Source organism: Pipra filicauda, unplaced genomic scaffold (assembly GCF_003945595.2).
Source record: "Pipra filicauda isolate LSUMZ 115617 unplaced genomic scaffold, ASM394559v2 scaffold101_size5749837_pilon, whole genome shotgun sequence".
Classification (NCBI taxonomy): domain Eukaryota; kingdom Metazoa; phylum Chordata; class Aves; order Passeriformes; family Pipridae; genus Pipra; species Pipra filicauda.
Window position 1 is genome coordinate 1,941,954 of NW_024103452.1, and position 24,072 is coordinate 1,966,025.

At 39.9% G+C, this 24,072-nt stretch overlaps 1 protein-coding gene and 1 long non-coding RNA gene across 5 annotated transcripts in view; one reads left to right on the forward strand and one right to left on the reverse strand.

Annotated features, from left to right (window-relative positions):
- HIVEP1 (HIVEP zinc finger 1) overlaps positions 1 to 24,072 on the forward strand; it is a 131,000-nt gene that overhangs the window by 17,213 nt on the left and 89,715 nt on the right. The window lies entirely within an intron of this gene.
- LOC120324577 lies at positions 18,893 to 21,999 on the reverse strand. Its single transcript, XR_005565997.1, has 3 exons — positions 21,883 to 21,999; positions 19,141 to 19,239; positions 18,893 to 19,056 (listed from the first exon to the last, which is right to left on the reverse strand). It is a non-coding gene; the product is annotated as an uncharacterized LOC120324577 (long non-coding RNA).

Sequence of the window (24,072 nt, forward strand, 5' to 3'; positions counted from 1 at the left end):
GGTACTAAAGTTTGTGAGATTTTTCTTGATTATTTTAAGAATTGCCCATCTATGATAGCATCTGATCATTTAAATCTACATTTCCATTGTGATACTTGCTTCATGTATGCGTGCAGTATAGTCACTGTTCCTTAAGTTGCACATAATGTTTTATTTTTTTCATGCAAAAGCACTGATTCTGGTAGCAGTTGTTAGGTACCAGATATAGTGGTTTACTTTGGCGACTCACTTCTGCTGCAAAGTTGAGACTTTTTGGCCAAAAGAGCATGCACATCTTTCAGGGTTGCAGATCCTGGCTTTGTGAAAAACTGACTGATTCAACAGAAAGGTTGACCTGCCACGTAAGCACACCATAAAAAACTGAGCATCTGACAGCTCTGTGGCTTGAAATAGTGAATCTGACAGAGGCATATGGAAAATTCATGCAACAGGGATACTGTATCAAAACAATTTTTTTAGACAGGCAAAATGGAATCCTTTCCCTCCCTTCCTCCCTCCTTTGCTTTCTCGTGACTCTGTTTTTACGTTGTTTGCCTTTTAAATGATGTCTCTTTAAAACTTGATATCTTACACAAGGATTAAGCATTTCTCAAAGAATTTTTAAGTAGAGTAATTTAACTTTGAAGAGGAATATTCACACAGGGATAACATCAGGAAGGTGGGACGCTTTTGAAAAGCCATGGCTCCTCTTCCCCTTAACATGACTGACTGAAAGGAGAGACAGTGTACTGTGCTCATGAGTTGGACAGGGAATTCCTGCCCATGATAACTTGACTCTCTTCCAATACAAACTCAGTGTCCTTCTGATGAACAAACATGCCTTTTGATAACACAAACCTTTTCTCCCCTCCACCTGCTATACTTCTGTTCCGTTAGGTTTGGTGTCTGCTGCAGGGTTTTGTATTAGTCTTCTACCTGGGCTTATAGAGCAAAGACTTGAGTTTACATAGAAGGGCTTCTGGTTTTGTTGAGCTGGCAGAGGTTTTGAGGACTGTGAAGGGATAGAAAGTAAACATAGGCAAGCAACAAATAGAACAATCACCCTTCTCTCACAGCGAGCAAGTCTATAACTGATATTACTGGCTTATTTTCTTTAGCCTTTTTTTTCCTCCCCTCCTGCTTTGCACATTTTTCACCAGCTGTCGTTGGACTTCCATATTTTTTGCTATGCTTCTTTCAACAAACCTTTGAAAATAAGATATTGCTGTTACAACTATCACAAAATTAAGAAGCAGAGGCACAGGAGGATTAGGAGACATCTTAACCAAGGTGTGTAGGCACCCACTGCCTAATAAGCCTGAGGAGCTATTGTGCCCAAAGCCCTTGCTCGATCAGGCCTTGGAATGGTCAGTTAGGGTCATGCTGGGAGATGAAGCAGGGTCTTTCCTGATTGCCCAGGGTAGCAGTCATCACCCCTGACCCAGTGTTTTCCAACAGGACCCTTCCCTAAAATTTTTGAGTTCTGTGACTCTTTTTACAAGACCCACCCCCTCATTATGTATTGGTGCCTAGCGCTGTGGGGTGTCAAGTAATGAGATGAAGATGTGTTTGTCCAGGGGTCCATGACTTACTGTGCCAGCAGGACATGACTCTGAACAGTATCACCAGCTGCCTGGTCTGCTCTTCCCTCTTATGAGTTTCATCTGAGGGAAGCTCTCTGTGGTGAATGAATTACTGAAATGAAATGCCTGAAGATACAGTTAGTCTTTCATTCATCCTGAGAAGTAATTAACATCTGGATATCTTCCCACTGAGAATTAATTTCAGTAGTGGCCAAGTCCTTCTCTGTGTCCCTGCAACAATGTGTTTCTTCAGTTCAACTGGGCTGTTGCAGTGAATATGGCAGATATGTTGCTGAACATGCACATCCGTGTGTAGGGCGAGCCTGTGCAGTGGTCTACAGCACATACTTTTAATTTTTTTATCTTTAGAAGGTTCAGCAGAGCCTGGCCCCAGTTATGTACAGGCTGTGGAATTCTGATCTGTGTGCAATTCCATGAAGCAGCTGACTTCATGCCTGTAGAACTGCACTAACCTAGGAACTGTAAAACATGAATTGTGGGGATGAGAGCCACACAGGAAGATAGAGGGAATCTGGCTGCCCAAAGGTTGGAAAAGTTACTCTCCATCACTGTTGCCATCAGCATGCCCAGTAATGCTGAGGAACCTGGTGTGATGCTGCGTGGTGGAAGTCGACATGGGTTTATCCTTTATGTGTGCCCATATGAGAAAAATGTGTTTGGTAAATGAATTTTAAAATGCCTGGTTTGTTCCTTCTTCATATGTAAATCCCAACGTGGGAACTGCAGATATGCTTACTTAGTGTTTAAAAGTTGTAGAGGGCTAATGATGCTGCAGCGTGGGTGTGTGAAGCCACGCTGCTGCTTTTTGTATTGTATCAATGGCCAGATGTGTGCAAACCATCCAGGAGTCTGCCAATATGTGGAGAAGGGGCTGTCTCTCTCCTGAAATGTTTCTTTGCTCCCTTGGTAAAGCTCTGCTGGATCCACACATTGCTTGGCTTCTTTTGGTGCTCTTGCAAGCTACACTAATATTCATTATAATAACAATGCAGACTTCTAAGTAAAGAGCTCATTGGAAAAAAAGATGAGCTTTTTCCAGAAACAAATCCAATCACCCCACCCATTTTCTTTCTTCAGAAACTGGAGCTGAGGAATTGCTACAGGAATGCTCTTCCAAGTCACGGTGGTTGCTTCTTCCCTTCCTAATAACTGCACTCCTACGGTGGTGAGGAAGTACAGCAATGCTCTCAGACTCAGTGTGTACAAAATCCTCCATACAGTCACAAAAAAAGTAGTTTAAATTAAAGTGGATAAATATATTTTCAAAGGGAAACTTTGTCCATACCTATATTTATCTGACACTAATGTTGGAACTTGCAGATGAGAGGAAGATGGGGATAAATATACCAATATTCCAGCTGAGTCATCTTTGCTTCTTCCTGATTATCCCTTTCTAGTCATTATTAATGCCCATGGAAATATTTTTCCTTAAACATTATTTTATTTGCTTTTCTTTTTAATCAAGAAAAATCATATACAGAATATCTTACTTAAAAGTTAGATTAAGAGAACATGTTTGTGCAACTAAGACAAGAACTAAAAATTAGAAAAGCAGATTTGTGTGCTTTCATTTAATATTGATTCATTTTACATGTACTCCTGTCCTGTATTGAGCCGAGTCTTTTTCTTTGCAGAAAAAGAGAAGCATGTACTCATGTCAAGAGCATAATTCCTAGTTATTTTCAGCAGGTACTTAAACACATTTGTAAATTCCAGCTTATAGCTGAGCAATTCACCCTCTACACCCTGTATGTAAATTTTTTAACAGACGACTCAATGAGGGGTTTGAGTGTATAAGTGATACCTTTTTTTTTCATTGTGGAATTCCCATTGAGAGGCCAGGCCTAAAAATACCAAATGTTTCTGCAAACAATTCCTGCACACTGCGTGTTGAGTAATACAGTTACAACCAAGGGGAGGGCTTTTGCTGACAGTTTCCCAAATGGATGCAGGAGTCCAAACTGAGCTAGTTTATATATAGTTTTTATTACTGGTCATAAGCTCTTACCAGAAATCCAGATGTGCTTGAATCATGCAGCTGATTAATGACACAAAATGACTGTGGCTACAGGATGAAGGCTTCTTTTGTGTGCCAGAGAGGATAACTTTCAGCTAATGACTTTAAAATACTTTATAGAATGCAAATAGAGCGAGTTAAGGCATGTAAACAATACCTTCTTATCAAAGTAAGCATTTGGATTGCATGCTATTGAAATGTGTGATTTGATTTAAAGAAATCTAGCCTTTTCCAAAGGAGTGTTTCAATAAATAAATATTTAAAAAGCCCCCAAAAAACTAAAACAAAAATTCACCTCAAAACATTTCTCAGTAAATAAAAGGGAAATTCAAATGGGAAAAGCCAAAGAGAGTAGAGGAACTTTACAGAGCAGGCAACAGTCCTTCTGAAATAGTAGAAAATTTTGTGTAAGGGAACCTGAAGTACTTTGGTTTTGGACTGTTTTAAATGTAGCAAATTTTTGAGTGGCTGCTAATTTGAAATGTTAAGTTCTGCATGAAAGTCAGTAAGCTTGTGGATTCAGATATTTCTCAGTGCTTGTGTCCAGTAGATGTATAGGCATGTTTATGCAGCATTGAAAACCTTGATTTTTCTTCTTCCTGCTGCTGTACAAGTTTTCTTTGTTGCTCAGAATAGTAGAATCAGGTCTTTTTACTTCTGGGGACCATTTACTCATTTGTTTGGCAAAGAAGTTGATTAGAGTGATGCTACCACTGTATTGGTATCACCAGTATCTCTGTCAGAATGGTTTCAAGTGCAATATGTAATTGGAAGTAATGTGGGAGAGCCCAGCAGCCCTTGTGGAGTTGTGTTGTTGATTTTCACCACAGTTGAGACCACACCTGAAAGTGACCAAATGACCCCCAAAAGACCTGTCAGCACTGCCCCATGGCACTCGGGTCAGTCACTGTGTCTCCGAGTCCACTCAGGACTGTAATTTGCACTCTAGCAATCCAGTTTAAAACTAGCATCAGGAACTACTTACACCAGCAGCTGTTGTAGCCACACGTGTGCCCATGAGTAGCTGTTAATAATGCTTGAACTCTTTCTTAGCTCACTTTCATTTATTTTTTGGTGGACTATTTAGGTTATTGTCGTAGACTGGGATGGTTTCTTCTTTCACACGGCGACCTTTTATTTACTTTAATTTCTGTAGAAATCCACTTCTGAGAAGAGGGTGGTGTTTGCACCAAATTCTCTGCTTCCTTTGGAAACACAGAAAAAGGAAAACATATTTCCTGTTAGTGACTGTTTTAATTTGTATTTCTGCTTGCGTGAGAATATATTACAGAGAGTGACTTGTTTCAGGGTCCTGTTAATCTGAGAATTTATGGGGTTTTTTTAATTTTATTCCTGGCAGTAGAATTACATTCACCGTTTCTTCAATTTCAAATCTAATTTCTAAAAGTTATGGGAATTGTAATGTAATCATCTCCATGAAATGTCAGATTGCAACTCATAAGAGACACTTCCAGGGTTTTTTGGGTTGCTTTTTTAACCAGTGGCTCATTTAGGCTGAGTATGAGTGGGGCTGTTGAGCCAGAGGCACTGTGGCACTGTTGGGGATGGTCAGGTACCCTTTAGCCTTTGATCACTTTAGTAGTCAATAGTATTCTGTTTAATTCTGATAAAACTTACTGAAAATAGTCAGATGTTTGTGCATGTATTTTTTTTCTAGAGATAATAAGCATGCTGATGGGCAATTCTTTGTTCCTAAGGCAAGCATAGTATTGATAAAGAAGTGATTTCTCTTGGGACATGAGAATTGAGTCTGGTTTATGCTATTTCTGTATGCATGTCTGTCCTTCTAGGCTTGTAATATTCTCTGGAATTCCCATAGTTTTCTGCAAACAGTTTTATTATTAGATGTGTGCTTTCTGAAGTCTCCATTTAGGTTATCTTCAATATCATGATATTGAGGTCGCACCTAGCAGTCAGACAGCCCAGGTCACATGTATATATATGTGTGTGTGTATGAGGAAAAGGAGAGGCAGAAAGGGAACGGGGGTGGAACAAGGGGTTATGGAGGAATTAGAACTGTATAATTTACTTGCCTCTATGGGAAATGTCTGCATCTGGTTATAAAGGAAACTTTCTTAGATCTTTCCTCAAACTTGATTTTTTCCTATTTGACTGAAGTAAAGATATTGGAGAGAGATATGACATTACAAGAGACTGTGGAGCAGATTCTCATAGGAGTATAGATTTTGCTGTTCTGGAGGAGATTGTTTTTTAAATTACTGATATACTTGAAGAGCAGCTCTGAAAAATGTGTAGAAGAAAAGGTAAGAATGAGGATAGACGGTCGATGCAAAAAACACCCAACAAAATTAGATCCAGATGGAGGAAGTGGGATCTATGTTCTTGAGCTGTAGAAAGGCTCTCCCACGTTTATCCCTGTTTCCCATTATTTTCAGCACAATGGAAGGAACTCTGCCATATTTGTATATCATGGAACTGAGAGTAAGAAAGTAGTAATGAGTCTGTTGTCGGCGTGCTGTGCTTTCTTTAATTTACAGCATCCTCACTGTGCTGTGCTGCCATAGAGGACAGAATATAGCCTTTGTCCCCACTCGGCGTTAGCGGAACCAAGAATGATGCGTGCAGTTGGCAAGGGCTCCAACAACAGAGTCCCCATTCATTGCTGCAGAGCAGTTTGTTTTAGCTGTGTTACGTAAGCCATTTGTGGTATAACTCAGGACATTGCACAGAATAATATTGGGCATGGATATCCAGCTGTTGTGCTAGATATTGAGAAGGGAAAAAGATACCTTATTGCAGGCGGTTGCTGGAACAGGCAAAAAGCTCATTGAATTGAAGTATTGCAACCCATTCCCTTTGTGACCATCCTATGACAAGTGCTAGAAGCAGTATTGGGCAACTGCACAATACTTTTGTGTCCTACGTGCACAAAAATATTCAGTTTTACCCTTTATGAACCCTAATGCCAGCTTGCCAATGTGAGTTTTGTGACTGGAGTGGTAAGAGAAAGCTTTTTCTGAAAATTGCATAAGTTCCCAACCTCATGGTGCAAGGGTGATGAAGGGCCATAGGAACTATAAAACAGATAACATTTTTCTCATTGAGCTCTGAAAAGTTACTGCCATTAAACGTTGGACTTCCTGAAGGTAAATTCACCTGCCTTTTGTAGTTAACATTCCACCCAAGAGAATGCAAAATAATAATATTAAGTAGAATGTTTTGGATTATCATGAAAAGAAGAAAAAAGAGCAGCTGAAATACATCAGAAGTTGACGATACTGAAAATACTGTCTTGCCATCCTAAATGTTATAAAACTCTCATCAATTAAAGTGATGGTTCTCAGTGGTTTGTGTTGGAGGACTAAGTAAATGAAAGCAAGTATTTCCCAGAGTCATGGATTGCCTTTGCCTTTGTTTTGTCTGCCCTGTGCCAGGACACACTGGACATTGCCTGCTTGGCAAAACTTCTTGCTTTTCCCTTGCATTTGATATCACTAGTGTCAGTGTGACCTTGCAAAGCGACTAGAAATGCTGGAGAAACTTCGAGAAAAACTAGTTTTGTTTCAGCCAGGTGATGGGTTAAGTCCTTGATTACCAAGTTAGCACAAGCAGAAAATGTAAAGCATAAACTAAATTCCAGACACAGAGACTGTTGCTATATATTCTATTCAGCCTTTTGTCTATGATTTTGTCCAAGGTGTTTTACAGCTACAAAAACCTGAGGATCCTGCTCTGCATGGGTGCTTTTTGCATTTATAACGATCCCCTTCTAAGGGGGGAAGTCTTTCCTAAGACTAAAGAAAGAAAAGTTCCGATCATGTTTCTGTTGATTTTTTTTAAGGTCCTCTTTCTTGTTTTCTTCTCTTCAGTTATGTGGCAACCAAGATGCTGGTTGTATCGTATCCTTTAATCTTATCTGGGAACAGCTCTTTCTGCTGATGAGTTTCCTTAAAATTCCTGTGTTTTAGCTCTGAATTTAGTTACATCATGCACTAGAAGTGTTTTATTGAATCATGTAGCATTTTGTCTTCTAGAGTAATAACACTTTATTGTGATTATGTATGACATTAACATGCACTGTTAGTTTTACTTAGGGATCAAACCTGACATATTAAATCAATAACAGACTTGGCCTTGGGGGGTGATATTTCTAAATTGTCTTCAGCTACTAGCCTGTTCTAGAGTTGGTAATTTTTTGGGGTTCTGGCCATCACAGTGGTGAATTACTGAAAATAATTTGAGAGTCTGTTGTAACTATGAATTCATAAATATACATGGGTGGGAAGTGCTGATAAAAAGTTTAGGTCATTTTTCATGGGTTTGGGGCCTTATTCAATTGATTGTAAAATTGAAAATACACAGTTGAATCGTTTTATTAGAGGACAGCATCCATTCCTTATATATATAACCAAGTCTTCTGTAGCTAGGCCATGCAAAAAGAGAAAATGGGCCTTTTTTTTATTTTTGCATTTGAAACTAAATTGAATTTAAAAGAGGTATAAATGTAAAATTAGGGAATGTTCCAGTTCTGGAACTAAACCAAGTGCTCTGTGTTCAAATTTACCCATTTTTAAAACAGAATACTTAATCAAGAATAGCTACTAGCTGTGCATAGCTAGGCTTTGAGTGTACAAAACTTCTATGTGTCTTATTTGGGTTCCTAAGGAGGCATTGCCCAAGTATTATTTAAGTATCGGTTTCAGGCTGAATGTTTTCTGTCTGCTTGTTTTGCAAGCACCTAAAATTACTGTAACTGAGAGAACGGGAAAGAGTGTAGTTTGTGCTTTTGATAACAATATGTATGTAATCAGCACCTCCTGGTTAATGAATTAGTTGGCTGTTTCTTTCATACAGCAATAACAGGGAAAACTGCTGGGATAATCAGCAAGTATTGGCAGAGGGATTCAGCAATGTATATATCGGTTATTATATTTTCTTTAAATAGTTTTCAAGTAAACGAGATCAGAATTTTGAATATGTAACCCTAGGTGTCTAATTATTTTCCAGAAGCTGGGGCAAATAAAATATTATTAACTGTGCAGTATTTAATTACTCTCTTAAACCTCAAGGAATCACACCAAATGGTTGTATTCCCCTTTCACAGTGCAATCACAGTTTGCAGAATGAATTCTTAATTTTGATTTTGAAACATTGAACATATTTGAAGATTTTGTTTTGTTTTTTTTTTAACCCCAAAAGCTCTCCTATAATGTCAATATAAATATCTTTTTCTCATAAAGTGGTGATAAAAATATGTTCTTTCCACAGATATCTGTTGTGATTGCCATATATAAAATACTTTAGGCTCAACCATGCATGCAGAAGCCCTGTTAAAATTTAGAGTTCACTGCTTAGAGCTGTCCCAGAACTTGTGTGTTAAGAAGTAAATGCATCAGCAGAAAATAAATTTATCTTTGGTCATGGCTACTAAACCTATGCCCTCAACAGTGTTATGTTCCAGCATCCAGACTTATCTTTAGACATCGTCTCTGAGGAACTGGACTGAAAAACAAGCCAAAGTGGGCACAGGGCCATTCCCAGAACAACAGAGAGAAGACAGTGCATGCATGACCAACAAGCGATGGCCATCCCTTTCTCACAGCAAGAGGTGCAGCAGCTGTAAGAGGAGCAGCAACACAGGAACAATTGTGGTTGAGGGAAAGCTATGCTGCTGGCCTCGGTCTGATGCTTGTTTCCCCAACCCCGTGGTGTTCTTCAACATGGGTCTGCTTGGGACTAACACTGTGCTTTGGGAGTGAAGTGCTGGTGAGGAAGCTCCTAGGACAGGCTGGAATTTAGTACTGGGGGAAAACAGTCCTCTGGAGGGAATGCTTGCAGGGGATATTCAATAAGAGCTTCCTCTTGTTATCCACATTTAGATAGATACTTCTGCTGATGGTGGGGATTTTGGGGATTTTTGAGGGATGTTCTTTGATTGTTGGGGTTTTTTTGGTTTTGTTTGTTTTGTTTCTTTTGTTTTGGGTTTTTTAACAGAACCAACAGTATCTTTTTGTTTAAAAGAAAAACAGTGTAAGCTTAAGATAAGATTCTTTCATCTTGGCTATGGGAAAAACAGTAAGCCAGTCAGCTAGCTTGGAGGGGTTGTGTTTTTCCCAATTAAGAAGCCTCATCACTAGCATAATAGTTGTGTAGAGCTTATAATTTGCTGTACATGAATGTGAGGTACAGTTTCCTTGCTTCAGTGGTGGCAGCTGCTGCCCAAGGATGTCAGTGCTGGGGAGCAGGGGGCTTCCCTGGGGACAGCTGGGCTTGCACACAAACCAGGTGTCCTGTTGGAAAGCTGATACTTATCCAAGCATGGGGCAAGGCTTCGTGAAGTGCAGAAGGCTTTGCTAACTGTGGCTTTTGGGAGGATCCAATACCTTTGCCTGCTCTGATGTGTGAAGGTAATTTAAATAATTTCAGCATGCCCTTGGGGATCACTGCCCCATTTCCTATTGGGTGGTAGTGACCAGGTCTCAGTGTGTTCTAGTGATTTGGTGTGACCACTTTCCCTCTCTACTTTATTGGTAAGCCAGTGATAGTTCATTTATTATTTTCTGTTTACAAGTCCTACTGTCCTTCTGTAAGAGGTTTGGTAGCAATATAGTGGATTACAACAGTATTTTCATCAAATGTCTAGCAAAATAAGTTGTGGGAATTGTGGGAAGGTGTTATGCAAACATCATTTTCTAGTACAAATAACTAGAGGAAACCATGCTATGTATTTTGTATTAAAAAATAACAGCAATTTAAGCTACAAATAACTGTAGAAGTTGGGATCACCAAGATAAAAGAAATGGCCCACACAAATGACTTAAAATTTTGAGTCTGACTGTTTGTACTCTTCTCATATCTAAAGGCTGCCAAATTCTAGATGCTGTCTTTCCTGGGAACTAAGCAATGCTCTCTGGCATGATTTTCACTTCCCCTTATGTCTATATTTGAAAAAGCATATGTGTAGTCCCTAAATGAATATAGTGGTTAACAAGCTATGGATGACAACCCACAAAACATATTTGCTAAAGCAAGTTTCATACTGCTTAATGGAAAACAAATACCAAAGCGACTAAACCAGGAATATTGCTGTGCATGCATATATTTCATGTATGAGAAAAGTTGAAGGAAAAAATCGCCTTCTGAGTTTTTCTTGGGCACGCTTCGTCCTACCAGATTCAAGTTACTGTAACTCTGGGGGGCAGAACTTGGTTCTTTAGTACATATTTATGTTTTTCCTGGTAAGGTAGGACATGCTATGTGGCAGAAACAGCCAGTTACTGATGTTACTTGAGTAACAGTTTCATCCTTCATAGTTCCTAAGGAAGGAATCATCCTTTACATCCTAAGGAAGTAAGGCTAGCAGTGTCTCCCTAAAGCAGCACTGTGAAGTCATTCTGTAGTTAGCAGTGTCTCTGTTGTTCCTAAAAGAGGCCATGCAGGGAAACTGGTGAAGGACTGCAGTGTTTGGGGAAAACTGATGCCTCACAAGCAGTGCATCACCCCCAGCTGATGGATGATCCATCTTGCGTACAGGTGGGGAACAGACCACAGGTGGGAAGGAGTGTGTTGGGATAGAGCAAATTTTTCTGCAGTTTTCAAGGGCTGATTGCCATGGGTGCATGCAGCCCTTGCTACTCAACTTGAGTAGCACTGAATTTGGGACCTAATTCAGGTAGTAACTGGTAGCTTGAACACATCAGGAGATTAGAGGTTTTATTACAAAACTCTAAAGCTTAGTAGTGTTCTTAACCTGGGGTGCTCGGTCTTGAGCCAGAGCTTCCTGAAGCTTGCTTATACTATTAGATTTTTTTTTTTTAATTAAAAAGGAACTTGAAATGTATTTACTTGCCTTCTTTCATCTAGTAACTCACATTGGCTTCTTCCACATGACTACACTGCTGAGAAGGTTAGGAACCTAAGAAGTAAAACTGAGATTTCTGTAACTTTCTGCTTCCTCTCTCAAATCCCTTAAGAAATTATCAAACACTGGCAAGGTTTATGATGTAATTAGAGGCTTACTACACCTTTTATAACTACCTAATACTCCAAGTAGAAGAAAAAACTCAGTTATAACATGTTGTGTAACCAAGCACACTGGTCTTCAAAAACAGAATTTAAAGCCCATTTTTTCAAATTACTTTCAGATACGTATGTAAATACACTTAGTTCTGGTGATATCAGTGAAAGTTGTTAGATGGGCAGCACTTTTCCTGATCTGAACCACACCTTTGTTTTGTTTTGTTTTTCTTAATTTTGGTCATTAGTTTCCAAATAGTTTCCTGATACTAGTGCACTTGGTATTTAGGAAACAGGACATATTAGTTAGCTGATTTTGGTAAAGTGGCTTTTGCAGAATGTCCACCCTTCTGCCAGGGTTTAGCTCAGGAAGTTCTCTGTTTTGTGTTTAAGAAAACAGCTTTGTACATACATGCCTATCTAAGTTTTTTTATTATTATTATTATTCCACTGCGAATATTTGCTAGTTAACTGCTGTGGGAACTTACAGTGGTTTTCTGATGAACTTTATACAAACCAGGAAGAAGTGGCCTTCCTCATTTGCTCTAGTTGAACCTGCTTTAGCAGGGAGGTTGGACTAGTCCCTTCCAACCCCAACCATTCTTTGATTTCAAAATGAGTTGAGGTGTGGCTTCTAGGTGCTTTCCAAATGAGTGCAGCATGACATCTCCTGTGGCCCACACAGACTTCAGTCAGTCCAGCTGTTGGTACCCTGTGAATGCAGCCAGAGGCTAGATCTGCCATGCACTTGCATGAGATTTTGGCTACTTCAGAAAAAAAGGAGCATAAATAAAAGTATAAAGTAAACTTTCTGTTTATTTTCCTTGGAGTTCAGAGTGCATGCGTGTGTGTGTGTGATACATATACTGATAGAAACAAAGCCCAGTATTCCACCAGTCCTAATGCATCTGCATGAGACAACAAAAAGAAATACACTTTTCAGATAAGCACCCTTGGTCCTGGTAATGGTTCTGATAAACTGTTTGTTAAAAGCTGCTGTAAAAACTCAACAGTTGCTTTGCATGAGACATGGCTCCAAAACAAGTTGCTGAAACTTAGTTATTCATGTGCTGTGGACAAGACTTTGCTAAGGAAAGTGTGTGTTAGTAATGTAGTTACTAAGGTGTTTTGTTCTGCCTGAGCTGGTTTCTCAGAGAGCTTTAGTTCTTAATACACTGCCACTTGCGGTGTTGCTGGTAGCCGAAATCTTCACCAAGACTGCAGTCCTGTCAATTTTTCACCATAAAAGCACTCTAGAACACTTTTAATGGGATCATTGGCAAGGGCTAGTGGCTTTAAACTGACAGAGGGTGGGTTTAGGTTAGATATTAGGAAGAAATTCTTTACTGTGAGGGTGGTGAGGCACTGGAACAGGTTTCCCAGAGAAGCTGTGGATGCCCCATCCCTGGAAGTGTTCAAGGCCAGGCTGTATGGGGCTTTGAGCAACCTGGTCTAGTGAAAGGCATCCCTGCCTATGGCAGGGGAGTTGGAACTAGGTGTTCTTTAAGGTCTCTTACAGCCCTGACCATTCTATGATTGTACAACTGACATTTCTCCTAGCTTGGAGAACATGCTTCAGCCCTGGACTCCTCCTTCAAGCCATGCAGTGGAAGTCAGGATGAGTGTGTTGGGGATCCAGCCTGTAGGACACAACAGTCCGTACCAATGGTTGACATAAACCAGACAGGCTGCAGCTGTCCAGATCAGGCCAAGGCCCCTTCAACCCCAACAGCAGTCCCAAGACAGGAGAACACAAAACATTTTGAAGTCACCTGTGTTGTTCTCTGACTTCTGCTTTGTCCTGTAAAAGCAATGTAGTTTCTGTCCCCTCATTTTTAAGACATTGTTCTTCAAGAGTTTTGTTAAGTGTTTTCATTTACCCTTTTTTTCCCATCCCAAGGACTGAAATTGATTTGGATTAAAATCACAATAATTTTTCACTTTTTCTATAGAGTGACTATAACTGTCACATTTCCATGCATGCTTCTGTGTTACCTGCAAGAATATGCCAAAATATGTACCTCTCTATCTTCAGTCAGTCCTTCAGGCTCTCCTTTTTTCCACCCTCTGTATGTGAAATGTGTCTTGATTTAGTCAGCCTTGATATGAGAGCAGAATCTGATGTTGCCCTTGGTGTTTCAGTATTAGTCTGTACGGTTATTTCTGATGGGTCAGTCATGGTTGGAGACCTTTGCTTTTAAGTATTTGGAGGAGGGGGGCACCAGGAGTGTTCCCATTTTAGTGGAGCTCAATATGCTTGTCCCATTGCTTTGCTTCCACTGCCTTCCACCCTGTGGCATGGCAAAAGGAAATTAAGAGCATCAGTGGAGAAGAGTAGCTAGTGGAGAACTGAAAAGTTTGGAAGGGAGAAAGAGGGAGGAGAAGAAGAAAGGGGGAAAGAACAGATAAAAAAACCTATCCTGGAAACCTAAAAGAAACTTTTGGGAGAACAGGGAAAAAATAACTTCTTTGTCTGAACCCAAATTTGTAGCTGTAGCTAAATCACAGTGAGATGGCAGATGCAACTTGTTTGGACAGCTGATGGCTGATCAGTGCTTAAAATCAAATGAGTGATGTGCCTAGTTTTTGAGGGATGGTATAAATAAGTAAAATAGTTTTTACCTCAAAGTACTAGTAACTTGTGTAGACAAAATAGACACATAGGAGAGGAAAAAGCTATGTACTTTATATAGAAGCAAGGTGCAGGGAAGCTGATGTCCTCAAATAATATGCATCATGTACCAGTAAAGTATGAAGGAGTGAAAGGTAGTGTTCCAGTAGATTTTTGCCCTCTCTTACTTGTAGGCCTCTTAGCAGCTAACTGCAAACCCCTGCTTTTATCTTCTCTGAAGCTGATTACATGGACTTTGGGTTTTTATTGAAGTTTAGGTGACTTGCAATACTCCACGTGGCTACATCATCTTTTATCATTCTGCCTTGCTGTTGATGGGCAGCCTATGCCGGCCCTCACCCAGGATTACCAGGGACAGCAAGACTAAAGTCTCTCCTCTTTCTGTATTTTGAAATAAAGGGGGTGGTCCTCTCATAGGTCTCACTGGGCACTTGGTGCTGGGAAAAGGGCAAGATGGTTTGTCTGCAGGCAGAATCACAGGGCTGTGTGTCCCCAAGGAATGATCTAACCTGCTTACCCTAAGACAGGGTCAGCCAAGTCTTTGTCATTTCTGGGAGCAGCTAGCATCTCTTTATATAGTACATATAGATACATGTTCTCATTCTAATAAAAAGATACAATATGTATCATATATTGTATATATATATATATAAAAATATATTCTATTCATGTGCTTTTCTTTGTCAGAAAGGTTTTCTCACTGTCTTGGTAAAGTCTTTCTTTTTGCAATTTGGAAATACATTCATTTTCTCATTCGATCTTCCTTCTGAACAATTGAAGACTGTTACCTTGTCTCCCTTCAGTTTCCTTTTGTTTATATTAGATACTTAATTCTATTCTTCTCTGAATATCTTCCGACTTGTCTACATATCTCATGCAGTAGTGAAATTTGACCAAAATGTTCCTGCTGACATCCCAGTAATGGTGAGTATAGCAGAAGGCTTTCCTCACAGACCTCCCTTGCTGGCTGTCTGTTGCAGCACATTTGCTTTTTTTTGCAAGTGTGTGATATTGTTGATGCTTATCTAGCTTATTGTGTGCTGTAACCTCTAGCTCTCTTCCACAGAACTTCTGCTTAACTGGGAGAGTGCAAGTTGGGTGGTTGATGAAAGATAGAAACCTGCTTGTAAGGCTAGCATGGGATAATGAAATAGAAAAAGGAATGACAATGGCTTAGAGGAAAACTACTTGATTAAGGAAACTGTAAAAATATTTTGCTGGAAAAAAAGGACAAAACGTGGAATATTTTTTCCACAGTCACTAAAACAGATGCCAAAAGGATTTTGGCATAAAATGTGCTGAAGTTCAGTTTGGGTATCAAGGTTATAAAGTGTTTGAGGCTAGGAGATTGCCAAAGAAATGTTTTGCTTGTATATGCAAGACAGTATTCTTAATAGTATTAGTGCCAACATTTGCCTGCTTGCCCTGGTGCGTGCTGAAGTCTGTCACTTTGCAGCCCAAGTTGCTTTTCTGTGTTACCTTTTCATATTCCATGTGGAAAAAATTTCAGTTCAAGTGATCTTTGTATAAACAGTTAGATAAATTCAGTTGGGTTTTTGTGTATGCATGTTCTTGTAACAATAGTAATTTTGTACATTTCAAGAAATGGTACTTTAGACTTTTGTGGGGGCTTTTTATCCCACATATTGAATGGTACAGTTGCTTGTCTGATGTCGGGAGTGGGCACCTATGCAGAGCAAGTTCTGTGATGCTTTTGGTTATTTAGAATGTGCTACACATGCACAGCAAGTTTTTGATTTCTGAAAAGAGGGGAAATCCTCACTCATTGAAACAATTTGTCTTCTAGATTGGACAAAAAACCATGGGTCTTTGTAGTGGGCTAAAATCCTGCAGAATTTCAGCACTGTTTTTTTTCCAGTAATCCTAAGATTGTTTGTTCAGCTGCTTTTATTCAGTGTAGCACTTAATATGAGTATTTATAAAAAAAAGAGGCGGTTAGAGCGTGGAACCTTCTTTTTCTTAAGTTCTTTGACATATACTTGTTGCTTCAAACCCCTTTCCACATTCACATTGTTGATTTTGTGTGCGTGCAAAGGAGTATGCTTGAGCACTCTCAGGAGGGATGTCAGCAGTTTGTACTGTACTCCTGAGTCAGCAGAAGTTGCTGGAAAAAGGACAGAAGTGTAGTAACTGCTGTGGCGAATGCCGTGCTTTGCGTTATGTTGTCTGATCCCGATTATGGGTCTTAAGCCCCTACTGACAGGCGCAATCCCCTTGTTTATGGATCTGTTTCTAAATGCGTTCTTTCGGAGAGTCACACAGCTATGACTGAACCCTGGTTCATTTCAACATTTCCTCATTAGCCTGAAGGGAGCTCTCTAAAACCTGCTACCCCATGCTGCTTCCATCCTCAGCATGAAAGGGGATGGTCTCACAGAGCTGTGCACGAACCATGGGCTGGGATGAATTTGGGAGCAGGAGAGAAGGGTGCTCCATGGTGGCCGCAAAACCATGTCGTTAAATATTGGCTATATTCTTTCATAATTTCTGATCCAACTATTACCGACTTGGCCAAGGACTGGATTGCAATCATATGGGAATGTGGGAGCTTTATTTCTCCTTAGGTCTCTCACCTTAGGTTATTTTGAACCAGAAGAGCAAAAACTGAATTGAAATATATTGTTTAATGTAACATATTTTTTCCACCTATGCTACAGTCTGTGTTAGGGGGTTGGGGTTGCTTTTTTGTTTTTGTTTGGGTTTTTTTATTTATTTATTTTTAAACTAACCAGCTGAATCCACAAAAGAGTGCACTTAGTAACACTACTATGCTTCTGTCCTTGAGCATATGCACTGCTACAAAGGGACAACTACCTGTAGAATTGACCTGTGTTTCATCTTTCAAGGCTCACACGTTGGTGACTCCCTTATTTGTTGTTTAGGATGTTCTGTGATCTGTGATAAAATTTTAGTTGCACAGTTTACAGAAATGACGAGAAACTGCTGTTTCCGTGTTATTTTGTTCTAAATAACTCAAAAAGATGCTTATACAAAGCTATGGGCGCTCTACTGCATAACTAATACTACAATAAAACCATGGCATTTAAATAAATAGCGTTAATATAAAGCATTAAAATACGTAGTTGAAAAGGAGCCCTGCCTGTCTGCTACGTACAGACAAAATTCTGTCCTACCTTTTTATTGCTCTGGAAATGTAGATCCAGGCCTCTCCACCAACAGTTAAAAATAGATAGCTTTTGCTAAAGTCCCTCAGTTGAAATTTAAGGAAGGGTAAAAAGAGCGAGAGCAAAGAGCCAATATGCCCCTGGAGAGTGGATGCAAGGGGAAATCAAATTTTTCTTTCAGGAAGGCGGGATCTGTATCTCTTGGTTTTTGTAAAGGTACAGTAGGGTTTGAGCCATGGGTGGATCCAAGTGCAATAAAACAAATTTTGGGGTCACCCTGGTGAGTTACACAGCCACCAGCTTTTCCTGAATTTTTTGTAAAAGAACCCAAATCGCGCTCCTGATTGTGGCTGAATTGTGATTTTTTTTTTTTGATTGGTACACAAAATACTTTTGATGCTGGAATTTAAGTTGGACGTTAACAATGACTCCTTTGTGTAGCAGTCCCTTTTGAAGTAGAGAGTTCTGTATCTACAAGAAAACAGTATGCAGAGAAATAAATTCTGCTTTCAAGTTTGTATTTTATATATATATGTCTTATGCATCTTTTTTACACAATGTATGCTAACATGAATATTTACATATGAAAAGGAAATAGGATTTTAAACTATTCCATTGAATATGTAAGTATCCCTGTCCTTGTTTGATGTTTTTTTCTTCAAATAATCAGCAGAGAACTTTAAGCCTTTGGCATTTCACTCCCATCTTACACTAGTTTTCAGTAATTTTTTCTTGAGTGCTGATACTTGGTTCTATCGTAGCTATTTGATACTAAAGTTTCTCGGAAAGCTTTCATATCCATATTCACTGCTCAGAAACTGCCTCTCTGCTTTTTTGAGGTCCCCATCTTAATTTCTATGGCAACATTTCCTAAACCATTTCACATATTAATTTCTTGTTTTGGATAGAAAACCAGTGGTGTTCTCAGCTGTGGTTGAAAGCCCCAGTGTGATATCCAGCAGCTCCATGGCAGGGCTGTGACCTGATGAGAAGCTCTTCCCCTGATGGTCTGAGATCATCAGTAATGGTGATGGTTGCCTCTCCTGAACCCAGTTTATCACCGAGCACAAGGGAACCACCCAGGCGCTATAAACACAGCCGCCTCTGGCCCATCCCAGGCTGCATTGCCTCGTGTCATGCAGTGCTGTTGTTGGTTATTAAAGGCATCTATGCCCTCATGTTGGCAGCCTACTAGACTATCTTCTTCCAGCTGAGCCTCAAGGCTTATTCCATCAGAGCTCAAGAGAGATGTGCCTGCCTTAGCTGTGTGCTGATGCTGTCAGTCAGATGGGTTGATATGGAGTAACAGGCCACTCTTGATCATGTACGGTGTGCCTGATTTAAGGGCCCCGATAGATCCTAGTTCAGAAGAGTGATGTGTGTGGCTGCCACTGGGCAACGCGATTGAAACCGCACCCTGAGGACAGTGAGAAGAGTGCTGTTTGCGAGTTGCCCACAGTTGGAGCCGTGACAATGATACACCAAGAACTTGTAATGAATCTTATGAGTCATTCCATTGCTGTTTGACATCTCTGTTTCCTTTAACTTAGGGCTCAGAGGGAGCCCAGAGACTCCTTCCTTCTTCACTTTCATGAGGAACACACCTCTGTGTGGTCTGGGCAGGCAAGGCACTTGTTGTAGAGAAGAACCTTGATTTGGAACACCACACAGAAATCCATCCTGGAGAACCAGCATTAGCAGAGAGTGAACACCCATTCTGTTGTCATCTTCCAAGAAGTAACTGCAAAGTTGTGTCATAAATACTTGCGTCTCTGATCGTCACTGCAGAACACGCTGTGTAACAGACGGCCTTGCTTAGAGGTCTGTATCTTAGAGATTGCACTGAGTCATATGGTTGATTATCTAAATGTAAATAATAATTAAGACATGTTAAAATTTGAATTTCATTAGGTGGAGGCTTTTAGACTTAAGCAAATGAATTAATTTTTTCATAAAACACTGTAACATGCTTACTAGCTTTGACAAAGAGTTTTTTCCCTTGATACAGAGATAGCAGATAATAATAAGCAGACAAGGTTATGCAACAAGGGGATATTTTAATCATCTTTGTTTTGGAAAAGACAGGCCAGAGTGAGGTACCTCTTAGAAACAATCTACTTCACTGATACTTTTCTTCAACAGATTGACAGCATCTCAGAAAAGAAAATAACTGTTTGCTATTCCTATTGTAGGCTTCTTTCAATCACTGCGACAGATGTTCCAAGCATGTTGTTCCTCAGTTAGGTTTCTTTAGTAGTAAAAATACTGCGGTCTAAATATAGTTTAAATTGGTTGAGGTACCTTGTTTGAATATGATTCAAAATTGCATTATACCTAGTTTAAATCATAGTGTAACAGGACAAAACCACTGGAAAGACTAGTTAAGATTGTTTCAAACTCAGGTAGGACTTTTTATTCAATCATATTTAAAGTGGTTCCAAAGTGCTATGTTTTTCTAACATATCTTGCAATCTGACTTAGGATAAACACTAGATAGCATAGTGAACTCCCCTCCCCCTGTTCATTATTTGGAATTACCTTGGCTAAAAATGGAAAAGGTACTTAAATAATTCTCTTTTCCTGTATCTGCCATGATTTCTTGTAACAGCTGTATATTGGGAATACTCAGATTTTATTATCTTTTTTTTTTTCAATAAAACGAAGTTTAGCATTCAGGAACAGTTGAAATGGCTGGATTAAGAGGGAAAACCAATACACATGTACAATGTACCCATTATTCCTTTGGAGAATTGGGAGTTGAGAAGGCTATGGCCCTTATGACCCCCCTTTCCTCTGCCAGGGAGTTCCATTTCAAAGCTGTTCTGTCATCTCTCCTGCTGACTTGCTTCTGGAGGCCACTGGGAGACCTAACAGGATAGTGCAGGCTGAGTTCTGCTGAATGTGTTGGTGTTAAATAGCTCCTCCTTTTTACTCTCCCCCTCATTTTTTATCTAGATGACTGGTTGTTGCTCATGAGACCCACTTTTGGAGACCACTGGGTTGGGAGCACAGCTGCCTGCCTGGAATTGGGTCAGTGGTGGTGTGACAGTAACTGCACTGGCGTGCGTCCCTTCCAAGTGCGATTCCAGTCAGTGACGTTGATCGGGGGGAACGAACGCTCTTGTTTGGATACCGGCTAGCTAAAGCTTTCTGCTCCCTCTTTTTGACATCTGGCATGAGGACATGTATACAGATGAAGTTGCTAAATTGTGGTGTCTGGGACAAGGTGCTCTTTCGGTTCCAAAAATGAAGAGTAAAGCAACAAAGTTCAAGGTTTATTTCGTCACTTGGACTTTCACTCCAGTGGAAGAGAATGGGATTTCAGCTTTAGAAAATGGAGATCTTCAGTTTGTTATCTATTTTTTTTCATTACTAGTTAACTTCTTAATAGACTGTTAAAATAATCCTCCAAGAAGGAAGTAAAAGTAGGGAGATGCAGGTGCAGTGATCTCCAGTCCATAATGACTGAAAACAGTTAGAAACCTTCATTTTGTGCTTATTTTGGGGGGAGGAGAGATAAGCTCACGTGGTAATCACGTGCTGCCAGGTCATTGCAAGGAATCTGGTGGCAGCAGAAATGCTCTCTTCAAGGTCCTGCTTCTGTGGGAAAACTCACTGGTAGTTCACTTGAGCATCCAATTTTGAGCCTTCACAGAAGAGAGTGGTTCACATATGCTTTGTCCTGAAGCCATTTGGGCCCTGCTATGATCTCACGTAAGGAGATGTTTTCTTCTAGGTTTGTTTTACAAATTTGGAGTTAGGATCATTCATATTGATCTTTCTTTTTCTTTGGTTTCAAGAGCTTCTCTGCGCAGCAGTGAAGATTGTAGCTGTTTCCTTACTAATTTCTTTATGGTACTTTTGTTGATTTAGTCCTCGTAGGTATTTAAGCTGTGAGAACACTGGGAAAGACTTTGAACACCTAATTTTTCTCCAGTTTTGTTCATGTGATTAAACAGAAGTCCTATAGCATTCTCCCAAGAAGGCACTTTTTATGGGTAATTTTACTATCCATGGGCAGCTGGATGCACTTTCGGGTTTTTTTTGCAGCATGATTCTGGCCTTCTCTTAATTGTTTCTATGATGATTTTTGTTTGTTTTTTAATGAAAGAGTGAAAGAGTTCTTGAGCATTCCAACAGGCAGCCTAAGGAAGTGGTTGAGTCTCCATCCCTGGAGGTATTAAAAAGACATGTACATGTGGCAGTTGGGGACATGGTTCAGTGGTAGCACTGTCTTAGTGATTGGACTCAATGATCCTAGAGGTATTTTCTAACCTAAATGATTAAATTACTCTAAGATCTACTACTTCTTGGGTTTGCTTTCCTGTTTGAAGAGCTGAGTGAGGCACGTAAGAACAGTTGTGGCATCAAGGTTTCAAACTTCATCTCTTTTGTCCAACTCCCATGCCAAGGTATACAAGCATGGTGAGACCTTTATTTCCTGAAAGGTAGATTGGTCATACAGGGACAGACATCTGAGATAACTTTTTATTTCTTTGTCCTTACCTGTTTATAACAACAAGGTTTCCAGCAAGAAGGTACTGCCTTTAGCTCAGGATTTAGCAGGGCAAATTACTGCAAGTGAGAAGAGGCAAAGTTTCTTGGAGATGAATGCAGTAAAGGTTGTCCTGCCTGCCCCATAGCATTTGGATATAGCTAATAAGAATGGGAAACACCTTGACCTTAATGTAACCTTCTGCCCCGGTACTTTGCCATCTGTCTCCAGAAGTGCAAGAGGAGATTTGCCTGCTTCTCACAAACTCTCCTACCAAGGTTGTCTCCCAGAAAGGGAAAGAGTAACAGTGTTTTCTTTCAAAACTGTATGTTATAGAATTCAACCAAGACCCTGCTTTTAGCTCCAGTGGAAGTCTAAAACTGGCAAAAACATTTTCCAAGGTTCTTTTTTATATGTGTATAAAGAAACTTAAGGAACCAATAGTTTAGTATGCGGGGCAGAATATTCGTAAATGACAGCAAGGAGAAAGGTTTTCAGGAAGAGCCACAACATCCGATTCACTAGTTAGCGAGCTCCCCCTCTTCAACAGGCGATACAATTTCTTTGTCAGAAATCACCAGCGGAGAGCTCGGAGGAGAGGCAGTGTGCTGTGAAACAGAAACTGAGCCCCTTTCAGCTATGATACCTCCCTGTTGAACATTAATGAACTGTAGCGGCTATATGTAAGGTTTGTGGCTTGTTACATATGCTTAGCTTGTCAAAAGTTTCTCGGGGCATTAAGGGCAGGCAGTGTCATTTGTGCAATAGGCAAAGCTCTCTGCCTGTGGATGTTACAGTGACCTTACTTGAACTGATAAATAGCTGTCTTATCCACGACCTTTAATAGTTGAAATGTATTCACCATTTACAGCCTTTTTATGGTTTGCTTCGAAAGAGATTAGTGGATAAAGTATATATATGTATGTATGCGTTGCTGTGTGATCCTTTCTGGCTTGTAACAGCACATCAAGGAATTCAAGAGTTTAGGAGTAGTAAATCAATCACTTTTCCATGTACTCTCTTCCTTCCTCATGAAAGGTGCTCATTCACAGGGATGCATGGTGTTGTGCAGCCTGTTATCTTAAAGAAAAAAAATTAAACAAAACACAACAGAATGTAATGTTGGGTTTTATCCTCTTAATGTAAAATAAGACTTACTTTTTGTTTGCATTTTCTGGTTTAATTTGAAAGACAGAGATGATACTAAAATATAATGAGGGCAATTCATTTTGTGGTTCACAGTGGCTCGGATTTAGAAGAAAAAAACCCCCACCTTAATCAGCACAGTACTTAAGGGCTCCCTGTAAGAACATTGTGCTTAACCTTCAGCAAATGCTTATGGGCTGCCCTGAATAGTAATGGGTTTAAGCACATGCTTAAGTGTTTTCCTGAAGGAAGACCTAAGCATCTTGGCAAGTGTTACATTACGGCTTCATTTACCTTTATCATAAATCCCAGCATCAGAGGCAAACTTTTCTTTCATCTCTTGGCAGATATTGGGGTGTATAGATTTTTCCACCTCCGTTTGGCCTGCTTTCTATGGCTCTCTTGCTGCAACCTGATCAGTCCAGGCTGACCTTCAGGGGTGCTCCACATGGGCTGGGGAGCCTGCCCCCACGGCTCCGATTGCCCGATCAAAGTCTGCACTTTGCCTTTCATCTGCCGGCTCTCTGCCCTTCCCAGGGTTATTAATTTGAAGAACTTAAAGACGCAACCTTTTTCTGCTGCGCCCGTTCCCGGGGAAGTAGGAATGAGAATTGCGTGTTCTCCAACGGCTTTGCTGTGGTCAGTTTTCCATGGTGGGAGATGGGATTGGAGCGGGTTAAATCTGCACCAGCAAAAAAAAAAAAAAAAAAAAAAAAAAAAAAAAAAAAAAAAAAAAAAAAAAAAAAGAAAGGAAGGAAGAAAAAAACAACAAACCAATCCCATAAAAATGGGGGGGAAGGAGGAAAAAAAAAAGGAAGGAAAAAAAAGTGGGGGAAGAATGAAAATGGGAGAAACAAGAAAAAAGAGGGGGAAGGAAAACGAAATAAAATAGTAGAAAATTGGGGAGAAAAAGGGGGAAGAAAAAAGGAGAAAATAGGAATACAAAGGAAAAAAAGAAAAAAGGGGAAACAAGAATAAAGGAAAACAAAATGAAAAAGGGGGAAAAGGAAAGAAACAAAAATGGAAAAAAATGAAAAAAGAAAAAAGTTTTTAAA